The sequence below is a fragment of the Dendrobium catenatum genome, unplaced genomic scaffold (assembly GCF_001605985.2).
Source record: "Dendrobium catenatum unplaced genomic scaffold, ASM160598v2 fragScaff_scaffold_1119, whole genome shotgun sequence".
Lineage (NCBI taxonomy): Eukaryota > Viridiplantae > Streptophyta > Magnoliopsida > Asparagales > Orchidaceae > Dendrobium > Dendrobium catenatum.
Genome location: NW_021319581.1, coordinates 672984 through 689086, shown reverse-complemented (window position 1 = coordinate 689086; position 16103 = coordinate 672984). Strand labels below are relative to the sequence as shown.

General features: G+C 35.6%; 1 long non-coding RNA gene across 1 annotated transcript; it reads right to left on the bottom strand.

Annotated features, from left to right (window-relative positions):
• Nucleotides 1–3337: 3337 nt before the first annotated feature.
• Nucleotides 3338–15783, bottom strand: LOC114580610. The gene is made up of 2 exons (XR_003702077.1): nt 15549–15783; nt 3338–3846 (listed from the first exon to the last, which is right to left on the bottom strand). It is a non-coding gene; the product is annotated as an uncharacterized LOC114580610 (long non-coding RNA).
• Between the last annotated feature and the right edge of the window lie 320 nt (nt 15784–16103).

Below are 16103 nucleotides of genomic sequence, written 5' to 3'. Positions count from 1 at the left end.
AGGATCATTGGACAAAGGAATCTACTTCAGGATACTGTATTATTGTAAGAGACATTGCTATGAACCTATTTTTCAAGAAAGAATAAAGCATATTGAAGTAAATTGTCGTTTCATCAGAGATTTGGTTCTATCAAAGAAGATCAACACTCATTTCTCTAATAAAGAACAATTAGTAGATATTTTCACCAAGGCTTTGAAACCTTTTTTTCTTCTCCAATGTTTGCAGCAACCTAAAATTTCTTGATATATGTGCTCCAACTTGATGAGTGTAATCAAAGAGAGTTTATCAAATTGGAAAGTTATAAGTTCTAAATATTGTCTGTATTAATATAATATATCCTCATAATTGAGGATAATCTCTTTTTTTTTCTCTTATATCTCAAATATATCCTCATAATTGAGGATAACCTCCTTTTTTTACTAAATATTGTCTTTATTAAAGAAATCTAGTTGAGAATCAACATCTAGATCCGAAGAGCCATTTTTATTAAAGAAACACTGATGGGTACATCGGAGCTTGGAAAGTTTATCAGAGGTGTTGCAGTCGATCTACGGCCATGATTGCACCGATGTATTTTTAAGTTGTCATATATATTTGTCTTTTATTTATTTATGCTTGTATTTGCTTTAGTTGTTTTTTCCCTTTTACCCCTTACTTAAAGGTGGTCATGTGTAAGCCCAAAGGGCGACGTCATCTTTTATTTTGAGTCCCTTGTATGAGGCTAACCCTTATGTTCTCTTTTGATGATGAATGAATGAATGATAAAATTTTTCCGTGTTTGAGTTCTTGTGAGAGCATGAGAGAGATTGAAGAGAGACCCCTTGGAGAGGGATTCGGATCACCCACCAATCTTGGAAGAGTCCGGGTTCATAGTTAGTTTATCTTTTATTGTTCTAATCTTCATCCTTTGTTCTTCCTCTAAGCCACGGTTCACCAATCCCCACCCGCCGGCTTCATCCCACCACCACCACCCTAACCAATCCCTTTTCCCCACCTAACCGCCACCCCTATCACCCAAAACCCTAGTCCAAACTGTCGGCCACCCCTTTGCTTTCCCCTCCCTCATCAATTGTCATTACACCTTTCCTAAATTAGTTCTTCGCATTTTAGGTAACTCAAATAATTACAAATTCAAATCTATTTGAATTTTGAAATTATTACCTAAAATATAAATCCTATTTTAGAAAAGTTTCCAAATCCCTTCCTATTTGAATTTTAAATTAAATTGGGATGAGGTATCTCTTCCCAAATTTAATTCTCTAAATCAAGAAGGCATTAAATGCTTCCATAAACTCTCCCTTTCCCCCCTATGTCGTCGGCCACATTCAATTCCTCATTGGAATTGTTTCCAAAAATCAAGTTACTCTCTTGGAAATAATTCAAGTCACCCCTTCCTCTCTCTTAGTCGAAATCCCCATGCCCCACCTATTTAATTTCTTTCCAAAAGAAAGTCACTTCCATTGAAATTAAATCAAACCCCTCTCCCTCTCTCTTGCCCGCCACCCCCTCTCTCTTTCCCCCTCATTAATTCTTCTCAATCAAGGGGATTACCTAAGGAAATATAAGAATTAAATCCCCTCCCCAAATCTGAACATGTTTTCTCCCCTCTCCTCTAAAAATCTGAGACTAAATTCTCCCTCATGCTCTCACCCTTGCCTGGCCACCTCTCTCCTTTCCCTTTTGAATTTTCAAGATAAGCTCCTCTCTCTCAATAGGAGCCTTCAAGGGAAGTAACGATGATCATCTTCAACACTTCAACCCTTCAAAAACGATGAATAGCCAATCCCGATCTCAACTCCGGATTCGTTTACAATGAGCAAGGGAACATCAACATTCTCTGGTCAAACTTCTTCGACGTCAACCCGGAGGTCGATAACTCCATTGAAGAATATTTGGATAGCATCATCTTCACATTTTCCGAAGCTATTGAAGAACAACTTACCAACGTCCAGTGGCAAATTATTTCCGGTCATCAGCAAGGGTGAACTTCTCTCTTAGTCAAAAAAAAAAAAACTTCTCTCTTAGTCATTTATCTTCTTAATCCACTAATCTTGTAGGTGGTGATTTAATTACAAGGATTCGTGCTTCGCTCTCTGCCTCCGCTTAGTAATCATAGGATTTGAGTTTACTTTATATGTTTATAATCTCAATGTTAATTTAGGGATTCTATTGAATGACTACTTAATTTGCATCTTGTTAAATTTCTAAATTACTTTGGTGATTCAAGTGCTTAGCTTGTGATTTAGCCTAAACATAGCTACCCCTCCTTCGTTTTCTATCATCGTTTAGTAGCTAATAGTTTTAATTATTATTTGCTCTTACTTAAATCGTCCAAGTTCTTACCGCATTCATCTAAAGCATATTTAGTCCTGCATCAAAAACATAATAACAAGCCATCGAAATATTTTTGAAAGAAAACCATAACACCAAAGCATCAAATTATTCAATGAATTTAACAATCAAATGGACTAACAATCAAACGAAACTTAAACCAAAATGAACAAAACAAAGCAATCTATAGGAAAAAGTACATTTCCAGTACAAAATGCTTTCAAAAAATGTTACATTTCAGAAGTAATTCCTGAGATTTGGCAATGCCAGTCTTCAAACAGGTAAGTCTCTTAACATTACCATATAGCTAAATTAGATAATAGTCTCATGCAACTTACTTACAACTACAGATTATTTGATATGCCAAAGGGAGTTAATATTCACTATGTAAGAAACAAAAATCATAGGAGAAATAATTAGAAAAATTTATTTAAGAAAAAATGGCTGATTTGGATTCATATTTGGGAGGCATTTAGGAAAATTTTCTAATTATATTTATGCTATTTAGGAAGTATTTAATTGTTTAGAAAGTTTTCCTAAAATGTGTTTGATTATTTAGGAAACCTTCATAAACAATTAAACATATTTTAAGAAATCTTTCTAAATAATTAAACACTTCCTAAATAGCATAAATATAATTAGAAAACTTTCCTTAAATAAACTTTCATAATTATTTCTACCATGATTTCTCTTTCTTACATAGTAAATATAAACTCCCCTGTGCCCCACAAGGTAGCCCCCTGACATATCATTATTTTGCAAAATACTCTCTTTTTTTAGTATAATTATGCCAGGTCAACTTCCGTAAAAGTGCTTCAAAATACGGAAAAACATATTTAGTGACTCAAAAATAATAAAGAAGAATAGATGAAGGAACCACAGCAACTGAAGCTAAAATGTCATCAAATAAATAAACAATGGTTCTGTATGTGGTGTAATTCATTTCAAGAACACTCAGTATGAAAAAATGCTCCTACATCAGTCTCATTACCTGTGAAATCATCCTGAAATAACCTTAACTTATATTTCCATAAATAAAAACAAATTAAGAATTATCATATGCTTATTAAAAAGTGAGATAATTAGACAAAGTAAGAGGCAATCCTAGTCAAATCCGTGGACAAACACAGCACAAGAGTGATGAAGTTCAGGCTTAAAATATTTGGATGGGTTACTCCACAAATGGATTTGCCAGTACAAATGATCAGAGCCAAACTAAAAGATTAGAGATCACAATTCCTCCTACTTCAAATTTGGATTGCACTCAAATTATGATACCTACTCGAAGTTTTGCTAGGGAATCTGAACCTTCCATGTTATAGATCCATCTATCCAAAGTATTAAGGCTCTGGGAGGAACATCCTCCTCAAATATCAACATGGATTTTTCTTCTCCAATTGTGATAGAGCATGTTCCTTATCATCCTGTGGTACATAATGCAAGTGATCCAGGATCTAAAAAGTCAATTGCTTCTGATAGCAGTCTCTCATCATCAAAATGAAAAGCTCTAGATTCTGTTTGACAGAAGAGGTAGAAATAGGAAAAAAATAATTTAGCATTCATCAAGGCTCACTAGACTTTAAGAAAGACAGAAATCCACCTAATGACTAAAGCATTCTTGACTTACGAGGAGTTAATGGGGCTACGCATCACTTAGAGTGATTTTTTCTCCCTTGCTATCATGTTATCTTTGTTATTGTATTTTGGAAAAACTTTATATTCTAGCAATTCACTGCAAGTGTTTCACAACAACAACAACATCAAGCATTTATCCCATTATGTGGGGTCAGCTATATGAATCTTTTTTCTCCATTGTGCCCTGTTAAGAGTAAAATTCTCATTTAAATCTAATAAAGAAAGGTCATTTCTAATATATTTTCTAACCAAGTCTTCTCAGATCTACATCTACCTTTCTTAACATAAGCTGAATCTCATATATCTACTCTCATAACCGCATCATCAGAAGGCTGTCGTTTTATGTGGCCAAACCATCTAAGATGACTCTCTCTAATCTTATCTGCCACTGGATCTGCTCAAACCTTTTCACGTATATGCTCATTTCATATCATGTCTGTAAGAGTAAAGTCACTCATCCACCTAAGCATCCTCATTTTTGCAACACTTGACTTAATATTATGTTTCTCTTTTAATGGCCAACATTCTGCGCCATAAAGCATTGCAGTCTCACCACCATCTTATAGAATTTTCCCTTAAGTTTGTGGGGTATTTTTCTATAACACAACAAGCTAGATGCATTCCTCCACTTTAACCATCCAACTTGAATTCTACTAATAATATACATATCTATTTCACCATCATTCTGGACAATAGACCCAAGATATCTAAAATGTGTACTCTTATCAATGACTTGATCACCGAAAGTCACAATCGCCACCCCACCCCTCCCAACTAGATCTATTACTACTAAAATTACACTCTATGTATTATATTTTAGATCTACTCAAATGAAAACCTTAAGACTACAAGGTTTACCTCCATAATTCAAATTTACCTTCAACTCCCTCTCTAGTCTTATCAACAAGAAGAATATCATCAGCAAAAAGCATACACCATGGTACATCCTCTTGCAAATGTCTAGTAGGACATCCATGACTAAAGCAAAAAGATATGGGCTTAAGGATGATCCTTGATGTAATCCAACTGAAATAGGAAAATACTTGATAAACCACCTTATGCTTGAACACAACTAATAGCTCCGGCATCCAGAAATGGAAAGATATTCAAGACAAATAGTGAGAACCAAAACAAAAATTTATACATCATTTTGATACAGACCTAGTCATGAGTGGTCATTGAAGTCATATAATTCAAATCCCTCAAATTTCATTCCACTTGCAATTTCTGCACTAGAATATTGAACATGTTTGCTACAACACACATACGATAGACTTAAGCATGAGGGAGTTCACAAATTCCCCACCTTTCTTCAAACAATAATACTCTGTTGAGGAGACCAGTACAAATCTATAGATACATGACATTTAAACACCAAATCCAATGCTTTAGGTAGCTTATTCTAGTTAGGATAATAATAAAACCTTAAGCAAAATCAAATAAAGAAAAGAGAACACAACACACTAAAGATCAAAACACAAAACTCATAATTTAAATAGTTTGGTGAGATCCACTTATGTCCATAATGCAAAGAGATCATACATTTCACCAAGCTTCAAAAGAGAGGTATACCAAGAATTTCTCTTTATAAAAATTTGAGGATAAGAACGAATAGAGATAAAAATCAAAATAGTCCCCTGACTCTTTACAAATAAGTAAAATAGTTTTTGACCATTTAAAAGTCTTATTTTAATGTGACTTTTTAAATAGGAACCTAAATGAACCCACGGAAGAACTAACTTAATTCTCATTTAACAAGTCAATGGACCAAATTGATACTTTTATATAGCTAAAGATTATTTTAATCCTTCAAAAAAGTTAGTACCAATTAGGTCCTCTTATCGAACAGAGATATCAATTTATCTTTTGTCAATGACTAGGAAGGAATGAAATGATCTGCTATGTTTGTCGCAGGATTCCAAAGAAGAGTTTCTCCCTACTATAAATGAAGCTTCTCTTTTAAATGGAACTAAAACTAGTAGCACTTTCTTGGCAAAAGTAAAAACATCCCTCCTACAGGTACTTGAAAAGTTCCTCTCTTCTCTCAGTTGGTAGCCCCTCTTCCCTCTCTCTCATTATTTGTGGATGTTGGATGTCAAACCCTTCCTCTAAGGCTCTAATTATGATGGCAACATAGAATGAGTTTAAAGATATAGAATATATTCCATGATCCCACAAGATATTATAAGATATTTCAAAGTTAACAAAAAATCTCCGAAGATCTCTCAAAATCAATAATGATCCCTTCAAGATCTTTATATTAATACAAGATCTTCAAAATATTCCGATAACCCACAAAAGAAATTTAACCATACGTTTCAAAACCTCAATCAAATATTTGCAATAAATAGAATTACTAAAATATCTTATATCGACTTGATGGAAGAAAATTAACAATAATTTTAACGATCCCTCACTTTAGATAGATTTTTTATATATATATGCTGAGTGGTGAGTAAAAAATACCTCTCTATTCGACATCTCCAAATCATCATTATTAACTGAGATGATTTTTCAACAAGCACGATTTTTGTAAGCATATAAATGGTATTTATCATCCCCCTTGATCTTGATAAGCTACAGAACACCTCTCTTGAGTAAACTTTATATGTAGTTATACTTAAGTTGCATATATTTTGTCCATAAGTGAAAATTGACATTCATTTTCAAATGAATAACACTGTAACAAAATAGTGTAGAATTCTTGTGACTTTATCAAGTTGTTTTAGGAAGGTTTTGAGCCAAATCATTTCCTCGCGAATTTTAGTGGCATGTACATATTAAGCTTTTGTAATTAATGCCATGACTATATTTAAAAATTGTAGCACCCAATGATTGCAATGTTAGCCACGTATAGATATAATAGGCAGTTGTGGGCTCCGAAAATTCGACCCCGGCCTCCCCCGTTGTTTTTCGGGGGAGTTTTAACAGAATTAAGTTCCGGGGTAAATTTTTGGAAGGCAAATGGGTTTGCAGATAAGACACTATCCAGAGATTTCGCCCTCATTTCACGAGGACTTTATGATCTGAGTTATGGTCTCCTATAGGCGCAAGCCCCTCTAGTTAATTACCCCTCCTGATAACGAGAGAGAACTTTCGATTAAGGCTAGTCATCAATCAGATATTTAGAGATACATATATCTAGCATATAGTAGAAGCTTGGGTTTGGAATTGTGGAAATTTAATATTTAAAAGTAGAAATTCTACCATCTTGCACTTAAAGCGGATGGTGGGGGAATGGATGATGGACCCGATCAAGATCCCATGGTTCCATCATCCCGAGACATCATGGTCCCTGGTCTACTTAGTCAGAGGAAGTAGTCGACCCAACCTGACAGAAGAATCCTTGTTGACGGTCATGGGTTGCTTCGTCCAATGGTACATTGTAGACCTGGGGAGAGTGTTTGTCTAGTGGGACAAATTTGAATCCACCTTAGCTTACATAAGGCTTTCTGTCATATCGATTATATCCCATTGATTCATATCTCAAGAATTTGATACCACTAAGGAACGTATTGGCTTTGGCAATTACTGTAACTTAATGGTGCCATTTGACTGTAAAACCACTCGGTTTAGGGGGGTCCGGGTCATAACCGTTTATCCTGTGGTGTCATTTGGTGGAAAAATCGCAGGTCAGATGGTGCGTACAACGTCCTTACTAGCAACAGATTATTTGAGAATGTATCCTAATGATATTTTCGAGTAGGCATTAGCTCTATGTGAGCTGAAGCAAATTTCAATTTATCCACCCCAACAAACTGTTGCGCATGGTGGATGGATTTTGCTTTAAATGATTTATGGTTAGATTTCAATTTTAAATATCTTGGAGTTTTGAGATTTTAGAAATTTATGTGGAGTTTTGAAGTTTTGATGAGCATTTTGATGGCATTTTGAAGATATTTGAAATTAACCCCTCCAATTGAGATATGCATTCAACACAGTCATCATCGGGGTATTAATGGGCATTTGGGAATTTCATTGATTGGATCTTGTCGACTATGTCTACTGGTCAACAGAGGATCGGGTCCCCATGGCCTTATATTTTTATTGATGAATTTCTTTTGTCACAAATCTTGAAGGCCTTATATGAACACATAAAAGAGATATTCTGGTCAACGTCTTGACCATACATATGTGTGATAATTTGAGCGTGTTGACTCCTATCTATCCATATAGAAAGATTGGGCTCGAATTATGGTTTATTTATTGACTCGTTCAACATCCCTAGATGTCATGTATGTACCCATAACGCACTCGCTAGGGCCCATGCGGGTGTATGATTACACATGCACTTCTGTGTACATATGTGTATACATATTACAGTGCCTATGCGGGGGCAATTGACATATTTATAAACGTCTTCTATCCGCTTATACATATGTTGCAGATCCGGTGGCATAGCGTCGTACTATAATCATTTGCCCATTTCATACAGATAGACTATCATGCACTACTTGTTTTCTGGAGGTAGCTTGTTGTGCACTAACGAATCTCCTCTTATCACTAGTAGATGTTGCTATCTACTGTAGTTCTCTTGAATCCTTCTTGTAAATGGTATGTTAAGCGTATAGTGGATTTTCTACAAAAGTTCATAGGAATTTGCATTTGTTGCGTTCTTTATGCATTTTTTTTTGTAGTCTTGCATTTGTTGTGACTTCCTTCTTTATGCTTCCTAATGTTACTTGTGGGCAAGCTACATTGAATGCATATTTTCCCATGTCATCTACTAGTATTTGAATTTATTAAAGCTCCTCTGCGTGTTACTTAGTTATAGCGTCTTGGTGTGTATATCTGCATTCACAAGACTCAACATACCCTTTCATCAGTATTTGAAAGGATTCTTTCATATTCATCGTACAACTGTCGTCAATGCTTATGGGGGTACAATATACTTGTTACAAATTAGTTAACGTCGATTATAAGGACATCGTACATTCATTCTTAATCTCTGTACTTTATTCGCAAGCATATTCATGCATGTTCGCATGTTGCTATCGACCGTCGATTGAGCTACGTTAATCACCAATCTCTTCATGGATATCGTCTAATGAGTTGTTATACTAGCTTGTGTATATTTCACTGTTATATTTAGATAATCTTCTGATGAACTGTGGCATTTGCACTACGAATCTCTCCTTTTACTTGTAGGCAATGTGTTGTTTGCTTAATAACTTTTTCAATCATATTTGTAGCTAGGCAACTTGTGCTTTTGACAGATATTTAATTGATGTCAGCCGTCTCTGCCTTTGTGTGAACTACTGTATATACAATTAGTTCTTTATTTTTGCTCGTAGATGAATTGTCGGTCGGTATTTACATTCATTACATGTTGCACTGCACACCTCCGCTCATGTCGCTTGTTGATATTTGGTTGCAATTAATTCATGTATGAATCCACTGGTTATTGCTCATGAGTGAGATACATGAATCCTTGCTTATTTATTTGCATACCAAATCCTCCACTGGTATGGGACAAATGTATTGACTTGCTTGATTAATGTGAGTATCACCTGCTCTGTTTGTTGATTTGACTTGAATGCTCCACATCGCCTTAGTTTCATTATTCCTCGTCGATTGACAAATTGATACCTTCCTTATGCATCAACGAGTAGATTGTAGTATCTTCGCCTAAATGTATTTAATCGTAGACAGTATGTTGTATGTATGACGAGCTTTCTGTAATGGTTCATAGGAGCTTGAATTTGATGCATACGGCATGTTAGATGCTGGTAATCATGGCTTATAGGCAATTAATATATTCACTTAAGACTGAATTATTGTTGACTGTAGAAGCATCCTTGTAGTCACTACATGTTGTACTGAGCGTATTGACAAGAGACTTTGTTGGATGGCTTGATTGGGATTCCACCTGCTTATTTATATATTGATATTGACTGTAAAGATGTCATTGCATTCAACATATATGCTCTTCACGTTCTTCCCATGGACGCCTAATGTAATCAGGTTACATGTTCGTTGTATATTGATCAATATGGCTCGCAGAGATTTGGTGCATTTGTTTCATAGTCAAGTAACATTGATAGTGCACTTGCTCTCATGTCCTTTTTCTGAACATTTATTGCTATCATTCTTGCTTCACATTGTTGTTTGCAAGCAAGTCATCATATTCCCTTCAATCCTTGTTGATTATTACTAGTATAAGAGCCATGTTGAATATTACAAGTCCTTCGCTGTCATTTGAAAATAACTTATGTCTTGTATAGTGAGTTTACTTATTAACATCTGCATTCCGATTGAAGTGATGCGCTTAATATCTCATTAAGGTTTTGTGTTTTCACTCGCAAGCATATTGTTGCGCTCTTAATCTTGCAATATATGCTTATGGGGGAATTGTCATGAATGTTCCAAACTTCATATAGTTCATATAGGGTCCACATGTAGGTTGTATTCCTTATTAATGATTTCATTTGTTCGAAGTTATATCCATTGCAAACCCATGTTCATTTGTTGATGTGCATTTGAAAGGTCCAAGTTGTCATTTGTTTCAAATCCAAGTCCATGTTCAAGTTTAGAAGTTCAAGTCCCATGTTGTCCTTTTGAGTTCAATCAAGTCCCTTGTTCAGTTCGAGTTCAATTCATGTAATGTTCAAATTAGATCCAAGTCCAAGTTCTTTCTTTTCATTCAAGTTATGGTTCAAGCTTAAGTTCTTTTGAGTCCCTTGCGCTTATTCAAGTGAAAATAAGGTCCCCTTTTTTGTTTAAGTCCTTGGTTCACCAAAAATTTTGGCAGCCTACCAACATATAGGGGAAAAACCAAGAGACAGCTTTCCCCTCGATCTACATAAGTGCTTTAGGTAGATGTCAGGTGACACCGCAGCTATATTTTCTTCAATCACCGCTACGCTCCTGGTACCTGTTTAAAAGAGAATAGTTATTTCCCCAAGTATGTGTACTTATTTTTCGTCCCGCTCACACTACATAAGCGCTCCGGGGACTACCCACCTCGTCGCAAGCGTCGAGAGCGAAATTTTAAGTCATAAATTTATATCTTCACAAGTAGATCTGCGGTGGAGTTAGCACATATAGATCGAGGCAAGCATTGCACTTTTTAAAATAATAATAATATTAATATTGATTTGAATATTATTATTATTATCATATCACTATTATATCATTATAATATTACTATCATATAACATCAATAATATGATAATGATAGTAATAATATAAATAGTGGCATATAATACTAATATTGATATTAATATCAATAAATAATAATGACAGAAAATAAATACAAAAAGAAAATGAGAGGATTAACCTTTTTGGATTTCGCCGTAGATGATGATTTTGGCTGGATCAAGTGGATTTGAGTCGAGTCAGGGCAGGAGTTGGAGTTGTGGGTATAGGTTAGACGGATATGAGAGGAGGCGTGGGTTTCGGCTAGGTTTGGCTTGCGGCTGGAATCAGAAAAAGGCGAACAAGCTAGGGAGGTCGGCTTTGAGGAGAAGTGGGGAAGGAGATCAAATGGACTGGCGTCAGCTTCGGCAGAGGAAGGGCGATCGAAGTGGAGGAAGAAGGTAGAGGCAACGGGATAGGGAAGAGCTTAGTTTGGGGTGAGTTCGACTCTAGTAGAATCGGAAGGTGGAGTTAGCTACAGCTATGGTGTCTGCTAGGGCTCTTGGAGATCTTAGTTGAAGCAAAGATGTGAGTGTTGGAGGAAGAGAGTTTTGGATAAGACTTAGAGAAGGAAGAGGGATTGGATGGGGATATGTTGAAGTCAGAAGTAGCGACTGAATGGAAGCCGGAGTCCAAGGTCTGCGAAATATGGATAGGGAAGAAGAAGTCTCGTATATGTAGCAGGAACCGAACACCTCTAATCGTTGCTGATTTTATAGCCCGATTGGAGCGCGAAAACTGAGCGAATTTATGGGATTTGAGCAGGAATCGCGGAGATGAGGCACAAACGGCACCGTTCTGTACGAGGTAAACGGGTTTTGAGCCATATTTTTAGGATTTACCATCTCTTTTCTTTTTATATAGAGGCCAACAACAGTTTTGCTCTTTATATGCAGGTATCCTCCTAAATCCAAATCAACATATATAGTAACATAATTTTATGTCAATTCTTTGAAACTTCAGAAAATAATTTATTATACATTTTGGACAGCATAGTATCCACTACACAACTTTTCAATACTTTTTCTTGGATTGGGCATGTACTGATTGCTCGCTCTACTTGTACAATATCTGGCCTAGTGCAAACCGCTATATAAATAAGAGATCCAACAACTGAGGCATAAATAAATTTGGTCATATCTTCTTTCCCTCTTTAATAACGGGTATATGTCCAATAAAAAATTTGAAATGGCAACCAAATGGAATACTTAAAATCTTTACCTTTACATATTTAACATCTCTAACACCTTCTCAATAATGTGATTGTAAAAATTTTAATATATAGGGCCCTATTACAATCTATTCTCATCACAACTTTTTTTTCCTTCTCACAAATTTTTATGTAAAACATTGTGTTAATACTATCCCTGAAAGCGACGCGTTGTACGGCCTGAATATAAGTAAAAGTGAGCAAGGACCGCTGCACCCAGGTGCATTGTTAAATATGCAAGGGTTCCTACATCATGAGCGGATGTGGGAAAATAAGCAAGTCTGTGAAATTAAAATTAGGATAATAAATTGGAATATAGATTCCCATAGAAGAAAATTAATGGAATTAATCGATATTATGATTCATAGGAAGATAAATATTTTGTGCATTTATGAAACTAAATGGGTTGGAGAGAAAACAAAGGAGATTGATAATTTAGGATTTAAACTATGATGTTTCGGTAGGAGTAGTACTAGAAATATAGGTGTAATTATTGATAAGAATTTGAAGGATAATATTATAAAAATTAATAGAATTGAAAATAAAATTATAACTTTAAATATTATTATTGATGTTAAGATTATTAATATTATAAGTGCTTATGCTTGTCAAATAGGTTCGAATATATGTTCAAAATTAAAATTTTAGAAAGATATAGAAGAATTAATACAAAAGATATATCTTGAAGAAAGAGTTTTTATTGGAGGAGATTTAAATGGATATGTTGAAAGAGAGGTAAATGATTTTAAAAGCATTCATGGTGGCTATGGATTTGGAGCGACTAATTAAGGTGGTAAAATAATATTAGATTTTATTATAGCTTATGATTTATAATTGTTAATACCTTATTTAAGAAAAGAGATGAGCATCTCATCACTTATAAGAATAGCTATAGTAAAACTCAATTAATTATTTTCTTATATGAAAAATAGAACATTTAGATTGCAAAGATTGTTTTGTTAAGTTTATGTGTACAACATGACTTATTAGTTTTTAACTTTAAGATGAAGGGGCAAGATGCACTAGGCCAAGTTAAGTAGAACGCTCTAAGAAAAAGCACCCCAAAAGGAATATTTCACTCAGCAGATCACAAAGGAGTCCGGAGAAAAGGGTGCTAACATGGATGCCTAATACTAACTACAACCATAGCCACACTAGCGATGAGTACAACCTTTCGCCCAGGCAAAGGAGGGAGCAAAAGCTAACAAACACATCCTCCAAGGAGATCGTATAGGTAAGGTTGCCTACCAAGATCAAAATGCCTCAACTAGAATCATACCACAGAAAGTCAGACTCCACTAACCATGTAACATTCAAGCCAACAACGTTACTGATGGATGTTAGTAATGACTTAAAGAGTCAACTCTTTTCACCACTTTTAAGTAGTCCTCTTTACGGTAGTTTTCCCACCCTAATAGCCACATCAACAAAAATAAAAATAATAATTGATGCAATTGGCATTTTTTCAAAAAAAAAAAAAAAAGAATATAAAAATGTGGTTGAAGAATCCTAGACTATTCACCCCAAAAAATTGGCCATCAATGATTGTTAGCATCAAAACTATGAACATAATAAGAATTGCCCTATGAACAATAAAGTTGATGGGTCACTGCACATACCCCAAAACCAGCATCATCTATGTCAGCATGAAGCACCCCTGCAAGAGAAACCAGTCAAAATCGCAAGACCGCCCACTCTGCGAGCATAGGTAATGCCACGACCAGCTTCGTATAAATGAAGGTACACACCCTACCACTAATATCCTAACATCACTCTTTTGGGTTTTAGGTTTGTCCATGGCCAAACTTGTAGGTGCATTCAAAATAAAAAGTTCTTCAATAATCCGGCACCCATGAAAGCAATCAATCAAGGGAAACCTCCAAGTACTATACCTTCCATAAGGACCACATGCACAATATTGGGGAATGCAAGCACATCTGAGGTTTAGTGGAAGACCTTATCTAGGCAGAAAAAGTAAAATATTTTAGTCCTCGCCAACCCAGATAAGCGACACGCCCATGTAGGATCAAGGGCACGAGCCCGTTCTTGTCCGTTCCATCCACATCGCCTATGTCGTACCAACCATTCTCGGAGAGGATAAAGCTGAAATGTCCCTAGAGTCAAGTCTCACAAGATCTTTCTTATAATAGGTAAACTCAGCCAGCATATCGCGATGTGCTGGCTCTAGTGGATGAAGTCTCCTCGTTAAGAGCGGAACCCTTTTAATGACACTATGGTTATCACTTTCTGCGAGGTGGACAAGCCAGAGAGTGGGAACCCTTTTAATGTTGTGTTAATCACAACACTAGTCAGTAACTACCAAATTGGTGGCATACTCATCGATACATTGTGTCTTCTTTACGATTTCTTTGGCGAGCGGCAAGAAACTAAAGGCTTGATCACCCTACCAATCACCTGAGTAGAGGACAAATGCCAAAATACTGCGATGGAAGATTTCATTGTTGTGGATGCAATAAACACCTACAATGGGATCTTTGGGCAGCTTCTCCTAAATACCTTCAGTGCGACCATCTCAACGTACCACGTGGCAGTCAAGTTCTCGGCAAGAGGCCAAGAAATCATGACAATGGGCAATCTTGCAAGCCTATTGTTTGAAGGCTATAGAGAAGGTGGCAACTTCCCAAGAGGAAATACTATAGGTGGAAGTAGAGAGATGTTCATGGCTGGACAACATGAAGCAGTGGAGGAAATCCCAGTAACAACAATAGGTGACTCATAGAGAACCTTAAGAATATGTTTGTCATATACTCTGGCGCATCGAGACAAGCTTGTCAAAGAACTTAGAAATGACCTTGATGTTTTTACTGGGGCAACAGCAAAGATACTGAAATTGATGTTGAAGTCGCCTGTCACCAGCTAAATGTCAAATGGGAAGCTCGGCCTACCAACCTTAATGTTTTCACATCTTTTGGATCTCTTCTTTCTCTTAGATTCTTAGTTGTTGTTATGCTTATTTCTGAGATATTATAGCTTTCCACTTTCTTGATTTTCTACCCTAATTCACAAACTACCTGCTCTTGTAAAGTCAGATGTCACCCACGATTAGATTTCAATCCAACATTTCATTGAATTGTTGAAAAATGGGTTAATAATATCAAAATCTCCATATTCCAACATAAATAGAGGGAAAAAAATTTCTACTAAACCCCACTTAAAGGAATTTGATCAAGAAAAAACCTGAATTCTAACTTAAGTCGTATGGAAGAACCGTACATTGCCCAGGGCAATTCCAGGTAGAAGCTAATTAGGTGACATTCCCAGTTATACAAACTAAATTGGTTCTAGTTTTGCATGAAAATTGGAAGAATTGAGAATCATAGTAGTTCGATGTCAGTTCCCTGAGCTTCGCCGAACCTGCAACCATCACCTACCGCAAAACAGCCCTCGGTAGTCAAGAGAGAGAGAGAGTGTGTGTCTTAGAGAGACAGAGAGAGAGAGAGACAGAGAGAGAGAGATGAATGGTTTGGAGATATAGAATCTATTCCATGATCACCACAAGATATTATAAGATATTTCAAAGTTTAACAAAAAAATTTCAAAATCTTGTCAAAATCAATAATGATCCCTTCAAAAATCTCTTATATTAATAAAAGATTGTTAAAATATTCCCATAAACCCACAAAAAGAAATTTTAGCCATATGTTCAAAACCTCAATCAAATATTTGCAATAAATGGGATGATTAAAATATTTTAATCTGATTTGATGGCAAGAAATTAATTATAATTTTAAAATCACTAACTTAGATAAGAATTTTTTTTATTATATA